This window comes from Lagopus muta, chromosome 1 (genome assembly GCF_023343835.1).
Source record: "Lagopus muta isolate bLagMut1 chromosome 1, bLagMut1 primary, whole genome shotgun sequence".
NCBI classification, from domain to species: domain Eukaryota; kingdom Metazoa; phylum Chordata; class Aves; order Galliformes; family Phasianidae; genus Lagopus; species Lagopus muta.
This window is the reverse complement of record NC_064433.1, coordinates 19,842,867-19,866,876: the sequence shown is the minus strand read 5'-3', so window position 1 is coordinate 19,866,876 and position 24,010 is coordinate 19,842,867. Positions and strand designations below refer to the sequence as shown.

The 24,010-nt window shown below is 49.9% G+C and overlaps 1 protein-coding gene across 4 annotated transcripts in view; it reads left to right on the top strand.

The window, feature by feature from the left end:
• Positions 1 to 24,010, top strand: part of LOC125691200 (uncharacterized) — a 35,465-nt gene extending 11,455 nt beyond the window's left edge. For 3 of the 4 annotated variants that reach the window (XR_007376070.1, XM_048940279.1, XM_048940429.1), the window contains exon 2: positions 1 to 24,010. This exon is cut by the window's left edge. The gene's annotated coding sequence lies outside the window, so the exon portion shown is untranslated. The other variant, XM_048940343.1, reaches the window with a different exon arrangement.

Sequence of the window (24,010 nt, the reverse complement as noted above, 5' to 3'; positions counted from 1 at the left end):
AACACAGTACTCGACATGAGGCCTCACCAATGCCGAGTACAGGGGCAGGATGACTTCCCTAGTCCTGCTCACCACACCATTCCTGATACAAGCCAGGATGCCATTGGTCTTCTTGGTCAGCAGGGCACACTGCTGGCTCATGTTCAGCCGGCTGTCCATTGGAACATCAAGGTCCCTTTCCATCAGGCAGCTTTCCAGCCACACCTCCCCAAGCCTGTAAGGTTGTCTGGGGTTGTTGTGACCAAAATGCAGGACCGAACACTTGGCCCTATTGAAACTCATGCCGTTAACCTCGGCCCATTGATCCAGTCTGTCCAGGTCCCTCTGCAGTGCCCTTCTCCCTTCTGGCAGATCAACACTCCCTCCCAGCTTGGTGTTGTCTGCAAACTTAGTGAGGGTGCACTCAATCCCCTCATCAAGATTGTCAATGAAGATGTTAAACAGAAGTGGCCCCAGTACTGAGCCTTGGGGGTCACCACTTGTGACCGGCCGCCAACTAGATCCAACTCCATTGACCATGAATCTTTAGGCCCGGCCATCCAGCCAGTGCTTCACCCAGTGGAGCGTACACCCATTCAGACCGTGGGCAGCCATATTCTCCATGAGAATGTTATGGGGGACAGTGTCAAAGGCCTTACTGAAGTCCAGGTAGGACCACATCGACACCCCGACCCTCATCCACTAAGTGGGTCACGTTGTCATAGAATGAAGTCAGGTTTGTCAGACAGGATCTACCATTCACAAACCCATGCTGACTGGGCCTGATCCCCTGGCTGGCCTTTAATTGGTCCATGATGGTTCCTGAGATTATTCGTTCCATAACCTTCCTGAGCACCAAGGTGAGACTGATAGGCCACCAGGATCATCTTTCCGGCCTTTTTTGAAGATGGGCGTCACATTTGCCAGTCTCCAGTCCGCTGGGACATTTCTGGTTAGTCAGGACTGCTGAAAAATGATGGACAGTGGCTTGGCAATCACATCTGCCAACTCCCTCAGCACTCTAGGGTGCAATCCATCTGGTCCCATGGACTTGTAAGCATCCAGCTTCCGCAGCAGGTCCAAAACTATCTCATCATGGATCATGAAGGACTTATTCTGTTCCCCATCCCTATCTACCAGCACAGATGGCTGTGTTCCCAGGGAGTAGCAAGTCTTACTATTAAAGACTAAGGCAAAGAAGGCATTAAGTACCTCAGACTTATCCCTGTCCTTGGTGACCAGGTTGCCCTCAGCATCCAACAACAGATCACAGAATCACAGAATTGTAGGGGTTGGAAGGGACCTCCAGAGATCATCGAGTCCAACCCCCCTGCCAAAGCAGGTTCCCTACACCAGGTCGCACAGGTAGGCATCCAGGCAAGACTTGAACATCTCCAGAGAAGGAGGCTCCACGACCTCACTGGGCAGCCTGTTTCAGTGCTCCGTCACCTCACTGTAAAGAAGTTCTTGCACACATTCATGCAGAACTTCCTATGCTGCAGCTTATGTCCGTTTCCCCTTGTCCTGTCTCCACGTACCACTGAAAAGAGACTGGCCTCACCACTATGGCCCCCACACCTCAGATATTTATAAACCTGGATTAGGTCCCCTCTCAGTCTTCTTTTCTCAAGGCTGAACAGACCCAGTTCACTCAGGCTTTCCTCATAGGAGAGATGCTCCAGGCCCTTCACCATCTTTGTGGCCCTCCGCTGGACTCTTTCCAAGAGATCCCTGTCTTTTTTGCACTGGGGAGCCCAGAACTGGACGCAGTACTCCAGATGAGGCCTTACCAGGGCAGAGTAGAGGGGGATGATCACCTCCCTCGACCTGCTGGACACGCTCTTTTTAATGCACCCCAGGATGCCATTGGCCCTCTTGGCCACAAGGGCACACTGCTGGCTCATGGCCAACCTGTCGTCCACCAGGACACCCAGGTCCCTCTCTGCAGAGCTCCTCTCCAGCAGCTCATCCCCCAACCTGTACTGGTGCATGGCATTATTCCTCCCCAGATGCAAGACTCTACACTTGCTTTTGTTAAGCCTCATCTGGTTTCTTACTGCCCAGCTCTCCAGCCTATCCAGGTCTCGCTGAATGGCAACACAGCCTTCAGGCGTGTCAGCCAATCCTCCCAACTTTATATCATCAGCAAACTTGCTGAGGGTGGCCACTATCCGCTCATCAAGGTCCTTGATGAAGATGTTGAACAAGACCGGACCCAGCACAGACCCCTGGGGGACACCGCTGGTTACAGGTCTCCAGCCGCACTCTGCACCACCAACAATGACCCTCTGTGCTCTGCCAGTCAGCCAGTTCTCAACCCACCTCACTGTCCACTCATCTATCCCACACTTCCTCAGCTTTGTTATAAGGATGTCGTGGGAGACAGTATCAAATGCCTTTCTAAAATCAAGGTAGACTACATCCACTGCTCTCCCCCTATCCACCCAGCCAGAGACAACATCATAGAAGGCCACCAAGTTGGTCGAGCATGACCTCCCCTTGGTGAACCCATGCTGACTACTCCTGATAACCTCCTTTTCTCCCAGTTGTCTGGAGATGACATCCAGCACAAGCTGTTCCATCACCTTTCCAGGGACAGTGGTGAGGCTGACAGGCCTATAATTACCCAGGTCTTCCTTCTTACCCTTTTTGAAGACTGGAGTGACATTCTATCCTCCAGACTTCAGGGACCTCCCCCATTATCCAAGACCTCTCAAAGATCATAGAATCATAGAATCACCAAGGTTGGAAAAGACCTAAAAGATCACCCAGTCCAACCGTTCACCTATTCCCAATAGCTCCCACTAAACCATGTCCCTCAACACAACATCCAGTCTTTCCTTGAACACCCCCAGGGTCGGTGACTCCACCACCTCCCTGGGCAGTCCATTCCAGTGCCTGACCACCCTTTCTGAAAAGTAATACTTCCTAATGTCCAGCCTGAATCTCCCCTGCCGTAGCTTGAAACCATTCCCCCTGGTCCTATCACTAATGACACGAGAGAAGAGGCCGACCCTCAGCTCACTACAACCTCCCTTCAGGAAGTTATAGAGAGCAATGAGGTCTCCCCTGAGCCTCCTCTTCTCCAGGCTGAACATTCCCAGCTCCTTCAGCCTCTCCTCATATGGCCTGTGTTCCAGACCCCTCACCAGCTTTGTTGCCCTACTTTGAACACGTTCCAGGGCCTCAGTGTCTTTCTTGCAGTGAGGGGCCCAAAACTGGACACAGTACTCGAGGTGCGGCCTCACTAGGGCTAAATATAAGGGGACAATCACTGCCCTGCTCCTGCTTGCAACGCTGTTTCTGATGCAAGCCAAGATGCCATTGGCCTTCTTGGCCACCTGGGCACACTGTTGGCTCATATTCAGCCGAGCATCAATCAATACCCCCAGGTCCATTTCCTCTACGCAGTCCTCCAGCCACACCGCCCCAAGCCTGTAGCGTCGCCTGGGGTTGTTGTGGCCGAAGTGCAGGACCCGGCATTTGGCCTTGTTGAAACTCATCCCATTGGCTTCAGCCCAGCTCTCCAGCCTATCCAGATCCCTCTGTATCGCCTCGCTACCCCCAGGCAGATCCACACTTCCAGCCAATTTGGTGTCATCTGCGAATTTACTGAGGGTGCACTTGATGCCCTCATCCAGGTCATCAATAAAGATATTGAAGAGGACAGGCCCCAGCACTGACGCCTGGGGAACACCGCTCACGACCGGTCGCCAGCTGGATTTGACTCCATTCACCACCACTCTCTGAGCCCGGCCCTCCAGCCAGCTCCTTACCCAGCCAAGAGTGTACCCATCCAAGCCTCGGGCTGCCAGCTTCTGCAGGAGAATGCTGTGGGAGACAGTGTCAAAGGCTTTGCTGAAGTCTAGGTAGACCACATCAACAGCCTTTCCTTCATCCACCAGATGGGTCACTAGATCATAGAAGGAGATCAGGTTGGTCAAACAGGACCTGCTCTTCATGAACCCATGCTGGCTAGGCCTGATCCCCCGGTCACCCTGCACATGCCTCATGATCTCCCTCAAGACGATCTGCTCCATAACCTTCCCTGGCACCGAGGTCAGGCTGACAGGCCTGCAGTTCCCCGGATCCTCCTTACGACCTTTCTTATAAATGGGAGTCACATTGGCAAGCCTCCAGTCTTCTGGGACCTCACCAGTCAACAAGGAGCGCTGACAGATGATGGAAAGCGGCTCAGCTATCACCTCCGCCAGTTCCTTCAGCACTCTCGGGTGGATCTCATCCGGCCCCATAGACTTGTGGCAGTCCAGTTGGAGCAGTAGGTCTCTGTTTCTTTCAGAATCACAGGAGGGTTAGTGTGGTCCCCAGCCAAGATTACCAGGTGGAAAGAGGAGTATCCTGAGGATAACTGGTCTGACTTTTAAATACAGACGTAAAGAAGGCATTCAGAACCTCTGCCTTTTCCTTATCCTCAGTGGTCACATTCCCAGCCTCATCCAGCAAAGAGTGGATATTCTCCTTTGTCCTCCTCTTACTGTTAATGTATTTATAAAAGAGTTTCTTATTCCTTTTCACCCTTTTCAAATTCAAGCTGGGCTTTTGCCTTTCTGATTTCACCTCTACACATCCTAATGACTTCCTTGTATTCATTCTGAGTGGCCCGTCCCTCTTTCCACAGGCAATAGATTCTCTTTTTCTCTGGGAGCCTCAAGAATAGCTCCCTATTCATCCACGCCGGTCTTCTTCCCCGCTGGCTCATTTTGCAGCTCAGGGGGACTGCCTGCTCCTGCGCCATTAAGACTTCCTTCTTGAAAAGCAATCTCTCGGACCCCTTTACTCGCTAAGACTGAATGCCTGGGGACTCCCCCTATTAGTCTCTTGAACAATTCAGAGTCCGCCCTCCTGAAGTCCAAGGTAGCAGTTTTACTATTCCCCCTCCAGGCTCCACCATGAATCGAGAAATCTATCATTTCATGGTCACTTTGCCCAAGACAGCCTCCAACCTCCACATCTCCCACCAAACCTTCCCTGTTCGTGAACAGCAGGTCTAGTGGGGCAGTTCCTCTCGTGGGCTCTCTGACCAGCTGTATCAGGAAGTTGTCCTCTACGCATTCCAGAAACCTCCTAGACTGCTTCCTCTGTGCTGTGCTGTACTCCCAGCATATGTCAGGGAAGTTAAAGTCCCCCAAGAAGACAAGGGCTGGCGACTGTGCAGTTCGTGCCAGCTGCTTATAGAATACCTCATCTGTCTCTTCATCCTGGTTTGGAGGTCTATAACAGATGCCCACCAGGGTGCCTGTCTTGTCAGTCCTTCCTCTGATCTTTACGGGATTCAACGTTATTATCCTGTCACAATCTCAGTAGCATAAAAGCATTCCCTAACGTAGAGAGCCACACCGCCACCCTGCCTTCCTTGCCTGTCCTTCCCGAAGAGTTTGTAGCCATCCATTGCAGCGCTCCAGTCATGGGAGCAATCCCACACATTTCCATTATGGCAACTAGGTCGTAGTTTGCCTGCTACACAATGGCTTCCAACTCTTCTTGCTTGTTGCCCATGCTGCGTGCATTAGTGTAGATGCACCTCAGCTGAGCCCCTTGCCTCTCACCTAATCCCACTACCACTTCCCCAGGCTGCTCTCTAGCAGGCCTGGCTTTATCCCCCTTCCCCCTTCCTATCTAGTGTAAAGCTCTCTCTACAAGTCCCGCCAGCTCCTGGGCAAGTATCCATCTCCCTTTTGGAGACAGGCAATTCCCATCAGCAGACCTCAGGCCAGGTGCCCAGTAGATCGTCCTGCAATCAAAGAATCCAAAGTTTTTGCGCTTGCACCAGCCTCTCAGCCATGCATTTATAAGATGGCTTTTCCTGGTCATCTCAGCGCTCGTCCCTGCCACCAAGGGAATACTGGCAAACACTACTCGTATGCCCGCTCCTTCAACTAACTTCCCCAGTCTCCTAAAATCATTTTTTATAATCCTCAGGCTTCTATCAGCAATCCCATCACTGCTGGCCTGAACTATCAATAGAGGGTAATAATCAGAGGGGCAGATAAGGCTGGCGAGTTTTCTAGAAATATCCCTGACCTGGGCCGCAGGAAGGCAGCACACCTCCCTACGGGTAGGGTCAGGCCGACATATTGGACCCTCTGTTCCTCTCAGAAGAGAGTTGCCTACAACTATCACATCCTTTCTTGGAGGAGGCAGTCTTCAAACATGGAGCTGACCGCCTCACCTTAGGCCAGCTTGGCGACAGCGCTCCCACGTCATCATCACTCACCACTCCCTCTGGTTTCAGGGCTTCATACCTGTTAAAGAGAGGGACCAGGGGAACCGAGGTAGGTCGGGATGGGGGCTGCCTGCGACACCAGGCTGAGATCAGCTGCCATTCCTCCTCTCCTCTCAAGCTGTCTCTCCCTGTTTGACTATGATGAGAGAGAGGGTCCATTACTCCCTCAGTCTGGGAAGTGCAATCTCTGCGCCTTTCTTGCAGAGAGTCACTCCACCAGTCAATCTCCCGCTCACACTCTCTGATGGTCCTCAGTCTATCTACCTCCTCCCTAAGCTCCACCACCAGGTTGAGCAGCTTGTCCAGCTTCTCACACTGCACACAAGTGGCATCTTCCCATCCTCCCCCAGCAGCAGCAGCAGGCTGAGGCACTCCCGGCAGCCAGAGACCTGAACTGCCACATTATTGAGCAGACCCTCTGGGTTGCCACAGTCTTTGCGTGGGAAGCACATTTCCTGGTGTGTCGCAACTGGCAGGAGAAAAGATACGACCAAGGGCTTGATCAAGCATTCTCAAACTTTAATCAGAAGGCAGCGTTATTTATTACAGCGTATAATGAGGCTAATACATATTGCAAAAGGCGAGCTCCTGATAGGTCGGCGCACAGGTAGCTAATAACAACCGCAGCTGCATTCCCATGGTCAGCACCCCCAGTTCTGCATCCTGTTATTCCTTCGTGTTGGTTCCTCATAATCCTGCTGTCCTTGATGATGATAGGTTAGCAGGCTCGTGTTTATGCCTAGTTATTTCAGTCTCATCAGCGGGGTTGTGTCAACATGACCCTTTTCTGCAAGCCAGCTCTCAGCAATGCTCTCCACACTGGTGAGGACCATGTTTGAAGTGGTGGCATCAGGGCCTGTCAGCAGGAGAGCCAGTCACCTGAGAAAAAGACAAGAGCACTCACCCGTGGTGACACAAGACACAGCCTCCACTGCCACTGCTGCCTTACTGAATGGGCAGTGCAGGCAGCCCTCACACGCTGACTGCCTCCACCCTAGGTGGTCAGAGCAGCTTTCCACACCTTCTGTGTTGTGTTGTGTATCCCTGGTCTCTTTTTATCCATACAACAAATGGGTCAAGGTCAGTCTACAGAGATAAAGAGCAGGCAGTGTCAGCTCTGCCCCTGGTGAGTCAGGAACCCACCCACAAGCTGCCAGCCCAGGCACAGCGCTGTTGCTGGCTCCAAAAAAGTCTAAAAAAGAGCTTTTTTGGTCACTTTTCTTCACTCCAGATCCCTTGCCCACCGCAGTTTTACCTGCTTGAAGCTAGTCTCTGTAGCAAAAATATCTTTCCACAGGTCAGCAGCCCAAATAAGTTTACTCCTTCTTTGCCAGTTATTTTGTTCCCACTGCTGTAACCACCCCCATAAGGCATTTGCCACCAGCCATGAGTCAGCGTAGAGATAAAGCATTGGCCACCTCTCCCTTTCAGCTCTCAGACTCTCTCTCAATTTCACAAGCGCTCTCTCTCTCTCTCTCTCCGGGATACTATTGAATAAGGCCCAATAAGCATTAGCCAGGCCCCAAATCGTTTGTGCCTCCTCAGATCTGCCCGAGCCACAACATTCCTGCCTCAAATAGCTGTTTAAGCTCTCAGGGTCTTTTAGGTGTTCTGGAGTGAAATTCCACGTCACTGAAGATTTCCATCTGTCTAGAGTCTCACCCAGACCTCTCCACACTCCCTGCCATTCAGTATTCTCCAGTTTTGGGGAGAACATCCTCAAAATATAATAAATACTAATACAAGTGAAATGATGAGCAATACATTTAGGGAGATTAACAGTGCAACTAGGTGATCATTCAAAAACTGCATAAAGGATTCAAAGGAGAGACTGGAAACCTGCTTAAAAATCCCTATTCCTGTAAAATTAGCAGCTGTCTCTGGAATTGTATGCCACGTTGTATGAACATACCAGGTACATATTTCTGCCAGTGTTTTCAATCCACTGTATATACCTATAGCTGCACAGAGCAAAGTGGTGAACTGTATGTTTTGAGCATTAAAAAAGAAGAAACAGTGGCACGCAGTTCCTTGAAAGGCAGTTTTAGAAGAGAAAGCTTTTTTTTTTTTTCCTTTACAAAAGCAAGATAGCAAGGCTCAAAGTTTACAGATATCCCAGAATATTGGCAGTCCTCCTGGACTTTCAAGGTCACCTTTTCAGAGAGCACCTGTGAAACAGATAAACTCACCTAACAAAGCTCTCTAGGAGCACAGAGAGATTCATTCTCAACAGCTAAAAAGCAGCCTTTACAGAATCACAGAATCACCCGGGTTGGAAGGAACCTCAAGGGTCATGTAGTTCCAACCCCCCTGCCTGGCAGGGCCACCAAACATACACATTTAGATCAGGTTGCCCAGGACCCCGTCCAACCTGGCCTTGAACACATCCAAGGACGGGGCATCCACAACCTCCCTGGGCAGCCCATTCCAGGGCCTAACCACTCTCCTAGTAAAGAACTTCCCCCTAACATCCAACCTAAATCTTCCCTCTTTCAACTTGGATCCATTTCCCCTAGTCCTGCTATTGTCAGCCCTTTTGAAGAGTTTACTCCCCTCCTGGGTGTAGGTTCCCTTCAGGTATTGATAGGCTGCAATGAGGTCACCCCGCAGCCTTCTCTTCTCCAGGCTGAACAAGCCCAACTCCCTCAGCCTGTCCTCATAGGGGAGGTGCTCCAGCCCCCTGATCATCTTAGTCGCCCTCCTCTGGACCCTTTCCAAAATCTCAATGTCTTTCTTGTACTGAGGGCTCCACACCTGGACACAGTACTCCAGATGGGGCCTCACAAGAGCCGAGTAGAGAGGGACAATCACCTCCCTGTCCCTGCTGGCCACCCCTCTCCTGATGGAGCCCAGGATCCCATTTGCCTTTCGAGCTGCCAGAGCGCACTGCTGGCTCATGTTCAGTCTCTCGTCCATCAGGACCCCCAGGTCCTTCTCTGCCGAGCTGCTCTCAAGGACCACTCCTCCCAGCCTGCACAGGTGCCTTGGGTTCTTCCGGCCCAGATGCAAAATCCTGCACTTTGCCGTGTTGAACCTCATTAGGTTCACCCGAGCCCAGCTTTCCAGCCTGTCGAGGTCCCTCTGAATGGCATCCCTTCCTTCCACCGTATCAACAGCACCACTCAGCTTGGTGTCATCAGCAAACTTGCTGAGGGTGCACTCAATTCCCTCATCGATGTAATTAACAAAGATGTTAAAGAGCACCGGTCCCAAGACAGACCCTTGGGGGACACCACTTGTTACCGGCCTCCACCTGGACATAGAGCCATTGACCACCACCCTCTGTCTGCGGCCTTTCAACCAATTGCTTATCCATCAGGTCATCCACCCATTAAATCCACTTCCCTCCAATTTGGAGATGAGGATGTGGTGGGGGACCATGTCAAAGGCCTTGCTCAGGTCCAGGTAAATGACATCGGTCGCCTTCCCTTCGTCCACCAATGCCATCACTCCATCATAGAAGGCCACAAGATTAGTTAGGCATGACCTTCCTTTGGTGAAGCCGTGCTGGCTGTCTCGGATCACATGCTCATTCTTTATGTGACCGAGCATGTTGTCCAGGAGGATCTGTTCCATGATCTTCCCAAGCACGGAGGTGAGACTCACCGGCCTGTAGTTCCCCGGGTCCTCCCTGCTCCCCTTCTTGTATATGGGAGTGACGTGACCCTTCCTCCAGTCGTCCGGGACCTCACCTGACAGCCACAACTTCTCAAATATGATGGAGAGCGGCTCGGCAACCACCTCAGCCAGCTCCTTCAGGACCCTGGGATGCACGCCATCCGGCCCCATAGACTTGTATTCATTCAGTCTAAGGAGGCACTCTCGGACTTGCTCTGCCCTTACAGTGGGGAGGGATTTACCTCCTTGGTCCCCACATAGAGGTTTGGGGATGCAGGGCTCAGGGACGTGAAAAAGACTAGAATCCTGGCCACCAGTGAAGACCAAGGTGAAGAACTCATTCAGCACCTCAGCTTTCTCTTCATCTGTTGAAGCCAGTTCTCCTTTTAAATTAACCAAAGTAGGTACGCCCGTTTTGGCCTGTCTCTTCTGGGCAATGTACCTGTAGAAGGTTTTCTTATTGTTTTTCACGTCCCTTGCCAAGTTCAGTTCTGCCAGCGCCTTGGCTTCCCTGATCCCACGTCTGCAAGTCCAGACAGCATCCCTGTACTCTTCCCAGGTGACACAGCCTTGTTTCCAGAGCTTGTACACCCCTTTCTTCACCCTCAGTTCTCTCAGTAGGTCCTTGCTGAGCCATGCCGGTTTCTTACCTTGCCTGCCCACTTTCTTATTCAGAGGAATGGAGACCTCTTGTGCTTCCAGGAGGGCATCTTTGAAGAGCTGCCAGCTCTCCTCAACATCCATGTCTTTGAGGGCAGCGCGCCAGGGGATCTTGGCCAGCAATCCATTGAGTAGCTTGAAGTCTGCTCTTCTGAAGTTCAGTGTCCTGGTCCTGCTCTTTGCCAGGCCCACATTGCTTGAGATCACAAACTCAACCAGGGCGTGGTCGCTGGAGCCCAGGCAGCCTCCAACCTTGACGCCTTTGATGATCTCCTCAGTGTTGGTGAGCAGCAGGTCCAGCAACGACCTTTACCCGCATTCTCCACCGAGAATGTCAGCGGTTTACAGGCAGGGATCTGTGACCAGCAGGGCGGAGGGATCTGCAGATCCACGCCTCTGGAAAAGGGAAACAGGGGACCCCAAAATAATTAAAAACAGCGGCTCCGATCTGAGGTGAAACAATCTAATTTACTAAAGATGGTATTGGAATGCAAGATAACACACCATAATATGATATAATCAGAATTGAAGCTAATAAATCAAAATCTAATGAGAGAGAACGTCCAAAAGGTGGACAGGCCTCACCACAACGCTGAGGTGAGATGCACAGTCCAGTTGAGCAGCAGGGAGATGGGAGGAGAGCTGATGAAGAAGAGCCAGTGAAGAAGCGCACATCAGATGACCTTGCCAGGAGCTGTATCTCCTCTGTGACCGCAAAGCCCCCTGGGGAATGTCTTCTGAACAGGTACCTGGAACTTGAGCATTATCAGTTAAACTCTCAGTGCCCCACATGATGTTATGATGTGGAATACTGATAACCAAAAATCACAAAACCATGACACTTATCTGATTAGGAAAAGTTGCTAATGCTTAAGTAGATACACGCTGTTAGAAATACCCAAATAATTTTTGTCAGGATGGTATCTCTGATAAGAGCAGATTTTATTCACGATTGCAATGGCGGGCGTCCCGCAAGCAGGAGCGCCCCTAAGGACTCAGTGACAGCTTTCTGTACCTTGTTTCCCTCTTTCCCATCCCTCTCCCGTTTCGCCATAAGCTGGGTACTCCAGGTTCAAATCTTATCAAAGTTTACATTTGTTAATTGGTGTTACCTGATGTCAGTCAGTAGCCATCCTGTTGTTTTCAAGATGTCTCAGTGTTCTTGTTGTATTGATACAGTGATTTTCTTCAAAGTCCTCGTTGAGCAAATAGCATGGGGGGTGGACAGGGATGATGCCAGGCCTTCTGATGTCTCTTCCAGCGCTTCCTTGGCCATGCCATGACTTGTTCTCTGGTTTGATCAATCTCATGCAATATATTCTCACAGTGAGTATGATAAAATATACATGTATACATTATACTCTTATTTACTGAGCATGCATTTCTAGGGAAGGTTTATCCAGAGGATAAGTGATGCAAACCATCAGGAGACCCCCCAAGTAAAGTGGAATCATAGAATCACAAGGTTGGAAACGACCTATAAGATCATCCAGTCCAACCGTCTCCTCATCACCATTGCCACCACTAGCACTAAACCATATCACACAGCACGTTGTCCAGACGCCTCTTGAACACTGCCAGGGACGGCAACTCAACCACCTCCCTGGGCAGCCATTCCATTGCCTGACCATTCTCTGAGGGAAGAAGTTCTTGCTTATGTTCAACCTAAACCTCCTCTGGTACAACTTGCGGCCATTACCCCATGTCCTGCTCATTGCCTGGGAGAAGAGGCCAAGTCCCTCTTCATCACAGCCTCCCTTCAGGAAGTTGTAGAGTGCAATGAGGTCTCCCCTGAGCCTCCTCTTCTCCAGACTGAACAATCCCAGCTCCCTCAGCCGCTCCTCATAAGACTTGTGCTCCAGACCCCTCACCAGTTTCGTTGCCCTTCTCTGGACACGCTCCAGGGCCTCAATGTCTTTCTCGTAGTGAGGGGCCCAAAACTGAACACAGTACTCGAGGTGCGGCCTCACCAGTGCTGAGTACAGGGGGATGATCACCTCCCTGCTCCTGCTGGCCACACTGTTTCTAATGCAGGAAAGACTCTCACAAAGAACTATGGCAGGAGAGACCATGAAATAAAAAAAATATTATCCAATTCTAATGCAGAAACAACATTTGATTCCTACAAAGCTGATTCTGAAATGTTAAAACTAACCGTAATACTTCAAGATTTACTTGTTGCTCCTTCATTATTGAACTCCCTATAGTTCCCAACTGCTCTCCATCTGTCCTGCAGAACGTTGCGGGCACATGCCAAACAATCTCTCCGAAGTTCAGTTGGGCGGTGCTGCTGGCCCAGGCTTGCTCAGCTTCTGGTTGATTTCATAAAATCATAGGATTGCTTAGGTTGGAAAAGACCTTAAAGATCATCAAGTCCAACCACAACTTAACCATATTACCCTAACTCTAACCACCCTCTGCTAAATCATGTCCCTGAGCACCACATCCAAAGCACACACCCAGGAATGGTGTCTCAACCACCCCCTGGGGAGCCTATTCCAGTGCTTAACAGCCCTTTCTGTAAAGAAGCGTTTCCTGATATCCAACCTAAACTTACCCTGGAGCAACTTAAGGCCATTTCCCCTCATCCTGTCACCAGTGATAAGGGAGCAACCTGACTCACTGTGAGCACCTTTCAGATACTGGAAGAGAGCAATAAGGTCTCCCCTCAGCCACCTCTTCCCCCGACTAAACAGCTCCAGTCCCTTCAGTCTCTCCTCGTAGGACATATTCTCCAAGCCCTTCACAAACCCTGTTGCCCTTCTTTGGGCCTGCTCCAGCACCACAATGTCTCTCCCTGCACAGCTTCACTACATACTTGTAATCATCATAAGTAGCTTGCCCACTCTTCCAGAGACCATAAACTTCCCTTTTGTTCTTGAGTTCCAGCCAAAGATCTGCCCCACATTGGGCAGCGTTTGCAACATCTGATGCATGGACTCAGATGTGAACGATCCAAGTCCTTTATTACAAGTGCTCACATCACTTATAGATCTTCACAACTTTTTTTTTTTTTTTTTTTTTTTTTTAAAAGCTTTCCCACCCACCCTTACAACTGTCCATCTTACCGGTTTCACTCCCAGCTTCAGCTGGAGATTCATTGTTGGTGGTTTGGTTTATTTCGACCGTCCAGGTGTCTTTGATCCCTGACCCAGGTATCACTGCATTTTTCACCTTTCTGTCATTGTCTAGTCAGGAGGGATGACTTCTGTAAATAACAACTTGAGTCTTCACAGTGTCATTTTCTGGAACATACACTGTGAATTTGTCTTTTACTGTTGCTGACAACATCTCCCCCTCTCCATGCTCAAGAAAGCATACTACAACTCGAGAGGACCCTAACCGCGTACACCCCTGTATAACCAAGATGTTATAATCACAATACAATTGTGTATAATCAATAGATATCAAGATGTTATAATTGCAATATAATCAAAAGAGTAAGGCAAAGCAAACAAGGATCACAAAAGAGAATAAGTAGAAGAGCTTACCCTTGGGTTGAGCTCACTAGAAGATACCAAAGAAGAGGATCTCCAGAAGAGATCCTTCCCCTCTGGTAGCCAGCTCTTAAATAGGTCCAGGAGGGGTGGAGCCTGGCTCCACCCCTTCCGGCAGCACAGGTGAATTGCCTTCACCTGTGCTCCTCTGGCTGACTCATGGCTCACCTCAGGTGATCAATCAGAGGTTCAGGCCGTGACTCAGCAGTTCCCATACACTCCCGAAATCCTCGCATTGCGCCTATACATGCTATTGTCCTCTCGGTTAAGCCTTGCCCCGTTACAACCCGATTCGCAAAATATCCTATCCTAATAACCCTATAACCTATATAACCCTACATAACCTTATAACCTATATAACCTTATATAACCCTATATAACCTTATAACTTATTAACTTAATGACAACCTATTATCTTAACAATCCTAAAATCTTAATATCTTATATAAGTTCTACCTTAACGTTACAACCGTCTATTAGCCTTAAGATAAATCTTACAAGAAACGATGCAGTGTATCCCTATTTAATGCTAAATCAAGCTGGGACACTTGCTTTAGCAAGCGCCATGTCTTTATATATAATATAACTATAAGAATCAAGCATAATACTATCAAACCTAATATAACAACTACCGGATATAGTATAGAGTTAAATATTCCCGTTGCTGTAGGAGACCAACCGAAAAGAACCTCCCACCAGTGATGTTCTCCAGCCTTCATTACTCTCTCCAAGATGCGATGTATCTTTTTCACGTCATGATGAACAGTAATCAAGGTCTTTTGTCCATTGTCTTTGATGCGTTCTAATAGTCGATGCAGATCATCATGTTGTAGAAGCTCCTTTACCAAAGCGAGATTCATTCCAATCAGCGCTGGACGCAAATCTTTGATCAGGGTGTAATTGAACTGCAAAAGCTGATATGAAGTAACAGGAACTGTATAGTTAAAATCACATCCTAAAATATTCATAAAATTGCAAACACAAAGATTTGAGTGATTGGCAGTATCAACAATCATATCCCCTATTTGTATGGAGTCGCAATGAGTTCTGATGCAAGCACATCCTTTTCCAATATATACAAGCATTGATTCGAACATCCTACCAGGCTGGACCTCAAAGTGGCAGATATTTTGTTCAGTGTCAAAACAGATATCTTGGGTCTCAAATGTATTACTTTCACAAATAAATCCTTGTTGTTCTCGCATGGCACATGAACTAACGTCCACAGTTTGCCATTTCTCATTCTTTTGAAGAGCCCATATCCGATGTTCAATTGGATACAGAGTAGTCTCACCATGATTTAATCCTAGAGATATGATTGGATATATCGTGTATACTGAAGCATTACTTATCATCAAAACAAAAGCCACGGCATAATTGGTGACAGGGTCATAAGTGAAGTTAACTAAATGCCACCATGATTGAAGTTTTCTTTCAAACCTATTTGCATTGTCCCAAATTACTTTTCTAATTTCAGTGGGTATAGTGCTATCCTCACCTTCTCTCACGATTGTCGCTGCTATAAATTGCATCCACATCTGGGCCTCAATGCAACTGAGGGCTAAAGAAGTGTTACCTTGGACTGCTGAAAGCGCATCCATAATCAGCTGATGATCTTTCCTATGCTATCTTTCTTTATGATGATCTTTCCTATGATGATCTTTCCTCAACATCTTTCCTGTAGTGAGGAGCCCAAAACTGAACGCAGCACTCGAGGTGCGGCCTCACCAGTGCTGAGTAGAGGGGGATGATCACCTCCCTGCTCCTGCTGGCCACACTATTTCTAATGCAGGCCAGGATGCCGTTGGCCCTCTTGGCCACCTGGGCACACTGTCGGCTCGTGTTCAGCCGAGCATCAACCAACACCCCCAGGTCCTTCTCTTCTTCACACTCATCCCCAAGCCTGTAACGCTGCATGGGGTTGTTATGGCCAAAATGGAGGACCCGACACTTGGCCTTGTTGAACCTCATCCCATTCACCTCAGCCCAGCGGTTCAGCCTGTCTAAATCCCTCTGAAGGGCCTCCCTATCCTCAGGCAGATCAACACCACCTCCCAGCTTGGTATCATCTGCAAACTTGCTGAGGGTACACTCAATCCCCTCATCCAGGTCATCAGTAAAGATATTAAACAAGGTCGGCCCCAGTACCGACCCCTGGGGGACACCACTTGAAACGGGTCACCAGCTGGACTTCACTCCATTCACCACGACCCGCTGGGCACGGCCCTCTAACCAGTTCCTTACCCAAAGAAGCGTATATCTGTTCAGACCATGGGCAGCCAGTTTCCCCAGAAGAAGCCTGTGAGGGACCGTGTCAAAGTCTTTGCTGAAGTCTAGGAAGACTACATCAACAGCCCTTCCCTTATCTATCAGACTAGTCACCCAGTCGTAGAAAGAGATGAGGGTGGTCAAGCACGACCTGCCTTTCACAAACCCGTGCTGGCTAGGTCTGATCCCCTGGACACTGCTGTATAATCAAATCAATAGATATCAAGGTGTTATAATCACAATATAATCAAGAGAGTTAAGCAAAGTAGACAATGATAACAAAAGAGAATAAGTGGAAGAGCTTACCCTTCGGCTGAGCTCACCAGAAGACACCAAAAGAGGGGATCTCTTCAGGGAGGCAGCATTCTCCTGCCACACTCCATCCCTTCAAACTCCACCCTCGTCACCCATCAAGATCACTTTTGAGCCTTGAACTACCTGAACCTCAGCAGTGCTCATTTTGTCCCCTTCCCCCTTCTTACCTAGTTTAAAGATCTTTCAATGAGGCCTGCCAGCTCCTGGGCTAGGATCCTTTTACCCCTTGTAGACAGTTGAGCTCCATCTGCAGCCGTCATGCCAGGAGCCGAGTAAATTGCCCCATGATCAAAAAAAACCAAAGTTCTTCTGCCTGCACCATCCTCTAAGCCATTTATTGATGAGGAGGGCCTTTTTGATCCTCTCAGAGTCCTTCCCCGCCACTGAAGGGATAGAAGAGAAGATCACTTGCATTCCCGCACCATCCAGTACCCTCCCCAGACCCTTGAAGTTATTTTTGATTGCCCTTAGGCTTCTCTTGGCAGTATCATCACTGCCAACCTGAACTACCAATAAGGGGTAGTAGTCAGACGGGTGAATAAGCCCAGGCAGCTTTCTAGAGATGTCCCTGACCCGTGCCCCAGGAAGGCAGCACACTTCCCTCCGGGTGGGGTCAGGACGACATATCGGGCCCTCAGTTCCTTTTAGAAGAGAGTCTCCTACAACTATCACCCTCCTTTCTTTACCAGAAGAGGCGGTCTTCAAGCGTGGAGCCGACCGCCTCTCCTTAGCAAAGCTCAGAGGCTGTTCCACCACCTTGTTCTCAGCCTCCTCACCCTCCAGTTCCAGGGTTTCAAACCTATTACTTAGGGGCACCTGAGGAACCGAGGTAGGTCGGGGAGGGCGCCGCCTGCGTCGCTGAGGTGGGACATGCTGCCATTCCTCTTCTCCTCCCAAGTCAGCTCTCTCGTTTTTACTACAGAAGGCAGAGAGTCCACTACAGGCTGGGGGTTGCAATCTCTGCTTGTTTCTTGCAGAGAGTTACACCACCAGTCTATCTCCCTCTCGCAGTCCCTAATGGATCTTAACCGCTCCACCTCCTCCCTAAGCTCTACCACAAGGCTGAGCAGCTCATCCAACTGTTCGCACCTCACGCAGGTGGCATCCCTCCCATCGTCCCCCGGCAGCAGCAGACTCAGGCACTCCCTGCAGCCAGAGACTTGGACCGCTGCAGATCTGGGCAGTCCCTCTGTCTGGGTCGCCACAGACTTTTTGGAGCATGCCCGACGTCTGGTAGAGACCATGTTTGAACTTACAGTCACTGGGTCAGCGAGTGGGAGAGTGGTCACCTGTCTTGAAGCTGGTCTCCTTGCAGGGGAGTGCAGACAGGGGTACCTTACAAAAGCACCACGTTAAGACAGCCTGGGAGAGAGCTGTACTACCTCCTCCGCTGTGTCTCAGGTCCTCTCGAGGGCTTTTTGTAGCGGCGATCAAGGGCCGCTTCCGGTTTGCGTCCGTTTAAATCTCCCGCCGCTGCCTAGGCAACGCCCGCGCTGCGTCAGCTGCTCTCGCGAGACTAGCCCGACTGAGAGCGGTTTCCGTGCAGTTGCCGCGGGAATCCTCGATGAGGAAAGCGATTAAATCCCCCCGTACCTCGCTAAAAGTCGCGGCGGTTCTGCCAGAGACAGCTCCAAGCCGCGGACCTCGGCGATCAAGCATAGATACATTTGGTATACTTACTTGGTATAGATACATTTCAGACTAGTTGTCTGCCTCATCCCCTGCTCGAGCATCTTTCCCCTAGGCTCATCTCTTGAGAGGTCTGTTTTGTCCCCTTCCCCCTTCATAGCTAGTTTAAAGCTCTTTCAATAAGCCCTGCTAGTTCCTGTGCCAGTATTCACTGCCCCCTTCGAGATAGGTGGGTTCCACAGGCAGACAGCAGGCCAGGGGCTGAGTAAACTGCCCCATGATCAAAGAACCCAAAGTTTCTGGCTCGACACCAGCCTCCTAGCCAATTATTCATCGCTTGTGCCTTTCTATCCCGCTCAGAATCCCTCATTGGCCCTGAAGGTATAGAGCAGAAGATCACTTGAGCTCCCGCTCCGTGGATTAAACGCCCTAAATCTCTGAAATCTTTTTTCATCGTGCGTAGGCTTGTCTGAGTGATTTCATCACTGCCCACCTGAACTACGAGTAGCGGGAAATAGTCAGTTGGCCTGACCAGCTTTGGGAATTGCCTGGTTACATCCCTGATCCGAGCTCCAGGAAGGCAGCACACTTCCCGACAGACCGGGTCAGGTCTGCATACGGGGCCCTCCGTTCCTCTGAGGAGGGAGTCACCCACCACGACCACCTTTCTGTTTTTACTATTAGAGGCAGTCTCAAGGCGTGGGGGTGACCTCCTTGCCCTGGGCTCTCTCCTAGGCTGATCCTGCAGCGCCTCTCCAGTCACTTCCTCTTCAACTTCCAGCATTTGGAACCTGTTACTTAGAGGGAGTTGTGGAGGCGGGCTGGGCAGGCGGGGGTGTCTCCTGTGACACCAAGTTGGGACTCTTTTCCAGCCTTCTTCACCAGTGAGGTCTGACTATGAGAGGGCAGGGGGACCACCACCTGTCTGGGGTTTTTCTCCCAGAGCCCTTCCCTCTGGTAAGCCAGTGAGTTGCTCCACCAGTGATGGTCCTTAGCCTCTGCACCTCATCCTTGAGCTCCACCACCAGGTGGAGCAGCTCGTCTACCTGCTCACACCTCGCACAGGTGAAGTCCCTGCCACACTCCCCAGGCAGAAGTAGGCTCAGGCACTCCCTGCAGCCAGAGGCCTGAACAGCAACATTTCTTACCAAGGTTTCAGTCTGAGTTGCAACTGTCTTCTTGGAATGAGCCCGCTGTCTGGTGCAGACCATGTTTCAGCCTGTGGTCTCAGAGGCTGTCAAGGAAATCTGATCTCCTAAGCAAGAAGGAACCTCCCCTTTCCCAATGAACAGGGATGACGGTTTCTCCCCTGATGTGATAGCTCCCAGGAGCTATTTAAAGCTTGTTATCAGGTGTGAGGGCGTGGGCAGGTGTTTAAACCATGCCGCAAATGTGCCAGCTCCATCCCTGGTGACTCAGGAGCCCGCCCACAAGCTGCCAGCTCCCAGCTCAAGCCCAGGGCAGACGCTAGCCTCAAAAAAACTCCTAAAAAAGCCTTTAAAAAGCCTTTAAAAGAGCTTTTTCGCTGGCCGTTTCTTACTCCGATCCCTTGTCCGCACAGACCTACCTGCTTAGAAGCAAGTCTCCGCAGCAAAATGTCCATATTCTTCTATGGGCCAGTGCTCAATGATGTGACTGGAGGCATGAGGTCCTGAGGTGCAGGTCCGTTCTATGTTCCATCAGTCCCATGCAGACCATCACCGGGTGTTGTACGTGATCTGACAGCAACACTGGAACGCTTGATGGCATTTTGTTCCTTCCGGTGGTCCTGAAGGCTCACAGACTCACGGGGAGTAATACAGATGTTTTACAGGTACGAGGAGGGGAAGGTCTGCTCTCCAGGGCAAGATACAGGCCGTATTTCTATCTTGGGTCAACACTTCCCCTTGTACTGGGGCACGTCCTGGCCGCCTGTACCACACCTTTTGGCCAGATATCTGCGACTGCATAACGATATCAGGCACCAAAGGAGGTGTCCTGATCTGCCAGAGGGACACAATGGGGGTCCCTTTAGCAATAAAGATCAGAGTGTTGACCACAATATCAGTAGGCCATGTACCTATTACTGGAGGGATTACTGAGCCTCCCACCTCCAATTGTCTCCCCCAAGGTGCAAGTAGGCCACACCACTTGGGTCCTACCTGCACCTTCCAGGGCCATTTTATTTTATGGGTACCCAGCTCTAAATTCTCAGGGGCAGGGAGCAGAAGATTATTTTCATTACCAATCTGGGGTCTTACCTGATGATCAGTGCCCGTAATTTAGATCCTAAGCGGGGTGGCCCATGTCATCTGTAACATTCTCAGGGCACTGGGTCTGCTGTCCCAAGGTCTTTCATTCAGGTCCCACAGGGTTTCATACAGTCTTTTCGTCCACCCCTGCAAGGACTGGGAGTCTGTCTTCAGGGCAGCCTTAAGAATACCATTATAACGTTCGATGAGGCCTGCCCCTGTTGGATTATACGGCAGGTGGAATCGCCATTCGATGTTATTTTCTTCTGCCGGGCTCACCAAGCGTATAATCAATGGATATCAAGATGTTACAATTGTATAATCAATGGATATCAAGATGTTACAATATAATCAAGAGAGTTAGGCAAAGTGGACAATGATAACAAAAGAGAACAAAATGGGAGGCTTACCCTTATGCTGAGCTCACCACAAAACACCAATAGAGGGGATCTCCAGAAGAGATCCTTCCCCACTGGTAGCCAGCTCTTAAATTGGTCTAGGAGGGGTGCAGCCTGGCTCCACCCCTTCCGGCAGCACAGGTGAATTGCCTTCAGCTGTGCTCCTCTGGCTGACTCATGGCTCGCCTCAGGTGATCAATCAGAGGTTCAGGCCATGACTCAGTAGTTCCCATACATTCTGTAACACAGGGAAAGAAATGGGGAACTGACATGAGAGACATGAACTGTTGTAGAATACATCCAGAGTGTAACCCATATGTATGCGAGTTGTGCTCCTTGTTGTTACGGAGCCTCCATACTTGGAACATTCAGAAGCTGTCTGGACATGGTCCTGGACAACTGGCCCTGCTTTACCAGGGCTGTTAAGTGGGATGACCTCTAGAGAACCCTTCCAACCTCAACCATTCTGTGGTTCAATGTATGAAAGTGACAGGAACTTTTGAATGATGTACAAGGCAAACTGTATGCAAGGTTGTTCTGTCTGGAGAAGAGAAGGCTCTGGGGACACCTCATTACAACCTTTCAATGTCTGAAGTGGGCTTTTAGGACAGACAGAGAGATCCCAGTTGTAATAAGTAGGAGTGCAGCTGCTGTATGTGCTGCCTCACCTGTAGCAGGAGAGTGGGAGGATGACGTAGTGCTATTAGTTATGACAGTGGTCTTTATCCTTCTGTGAATGCTTTGCTTGTTTCAAAAGGAAAGAATGTGCTTACATACCCAGCTGAACATCTCACACATGCTGCTGTGCTGACAGTCGTGGTGGTTCCCAGCCAGAAGGGAATGAGCTGATGAGCCTCCAGAGTGGTCTGTGTGTCCTTGGAGAAGGTCGGTCAGACCAGGGGGTGGCTGTGAGCAAGAAGTCCCGCTGGAGCACGCGGCCCTGTGCAGCCAAGGCTTCAAGGCAGCCTGCAGCAGAGCTGTGGGAAAGAGGCATCTCTACTGAGGCTCTCTGGTATGAAAGCTACCAAGAAAAAATAATAGAATCATTTGAGTTGAACCTTAAAGGCCATCTAGTCCAACTCTCCTGCAATGAACTGGAACACCTACAGATAGATAAGGTTGCTCAGAGACCTGCCCAGCCTGACCTTCAATGTCTCTAGGGGTAAGGATTGAACCACCTCTCTGAGCAGCCTGTTCCAGTGCCACACCACTCTGATGGTAAAAAGCTTATATCCAATCTAAATCTTCCCTCCTGTAGTTTGAAACCATTTCCCTTTGTCCTGTCGCAACAGACCCTGCTGAAGAGTCCATCTGCTTCTTTATTATACCTCCCTTTAGTTACTGAAAGGCTGCTCTCAGGTCTCCCAAGAGCCTTCTCCAGGCTGAACAGCCCCAGCTCTCAACCTGTCCTCATCGGAGAGGCGTTTCATCCCTTGGATCATTTCTGTGGCTCTCCTCTGGACACACTCCAACAGGTCCATGTCTCTCCTGTACTGAAGGCTCCACATCTGGATGCAGTACTCTGGGTGAGGCCTCACCAGCACAGAGGGGTAGGGTCACCTCCCTCACCCTGCTAGCCACACTTCTTTTGATGTGGCCCAGGATACAGCGCGCTTTCTGCACTGTGAGGGCTGCAATTTGTGCTTGGTCTGAGCTGTCTAATAATCAGATAAGGTTAACCCAAGGGGAAAACAAGGAGACGTGGGGTGTGTGGAGCCAGGCTGCCTGCAGCAGTGTCCCTGCCTGTAGCACTGTGTAAAGCTGATGTTTCATCAATGGTGGTATCAGAAAAAACACAAGTATGGCTGTAGCAAAGCTGGGACAGATGGGGAGTGTATAATCAATGGACATTAAGATGTTACAATCACAAAAAAGAACAAGAGAGTTAGGCAAAGTAGACTAAGATAACAAGAGAATAAATGGAGAGCTTACCTGTATGCTAGGCTCACCTATAGAAAGCACCAGAAGGAGGGATCTCCAGATGAGATCCTTCCCCACTGGTAGCCAGCTCTTAAATAGGTCTAGGAGGGGTGCAGCCAGGCTCCATCCCTTCTGGCAGCTCAGCTGAATTGCTTTCACCAGTGCTCCTCTGGCTGACTCATGGCTCGCCTCAGGTGATCCATCAGAGGTTCAGGCCGCGACTCAGCAGTTCCCATACAGGGAGGAGGTTGGGTGCAGGTTGTTTGAGTGTGGGAGCAGCAATGTGAGAGCGGCAAAAAGAAGGACCTGAATGCTGAAGAATGAAGGATGAGATCTAAGACCCACCAGAGACGAGCAGAGGACAGGTCTGCCAGCAGCAGGAGTGCCAGCACCTACAGCTGGTGGTAGTGCTGACCTATGCACAAGCACAGGGTCACTGGAGGACATCTGGAGCCACTGACAAGGCTCCCCATTGAGTTGGGGTGGGGGAATATGCCTGCCTCTCAGCATGAACACAACTGCAGCTTGGTGTAGTGGTGCACCCCCAGACCACTGCGATCTCAGCAAAGGCCACCACTGTGCTTTCACCTTTGTTCAAGTGCAGAGTTGGGCTCCTGATCATTGTCTGATCTGAGAGGTGTAAGAACTGTACAGCAGCAGGCTGTGGTCCTCGACCTTCCCCTGAGCTGGGACACCGCTCTGAGTACACTTCTTATGACTTGCTGCTGACTGACATCAATGAAGAGGAGCCCTTTTGAGACAGATGGCCTCATCTGCTGAGAGCTGATGAATGAGGAGCAGGTAATTCACCAGGAGAAAGGTCCTCGTGTGCACAACTGACTTTAGAACTGGATGCCCTTCAAGTCAACCTCACCATTCTCAAATCTTCAACTAGACATCTGTATTTGATTGTAGCATGTGCTATTGAATCTTTGTGTCAAGTTGGCTAATAATTAAATGCTGATTAAGTGCTACTAATAATCAAATAATCTTGTGATTTATCTTAAAGGTATTATCAGTTCATAAATTGCTGCTAAATCAGAGTTCTGTAAAAATCTACTCCCAGCAGTTGCTGCTGGAGGTGTGTGTGATTGCATGGATCCAAGATCTGCTCGTAACTTCCTGTGCGTAGTGCTCTGTGTAATTATGTCGCCGAGTCACTGGTGTGTTACTTAAGATTATTGATTACTTTTCTGTTTTCCCACTTTCCTTGTAGTGCATTCATCAGCCAATAAACAGTTGTGTTCATCA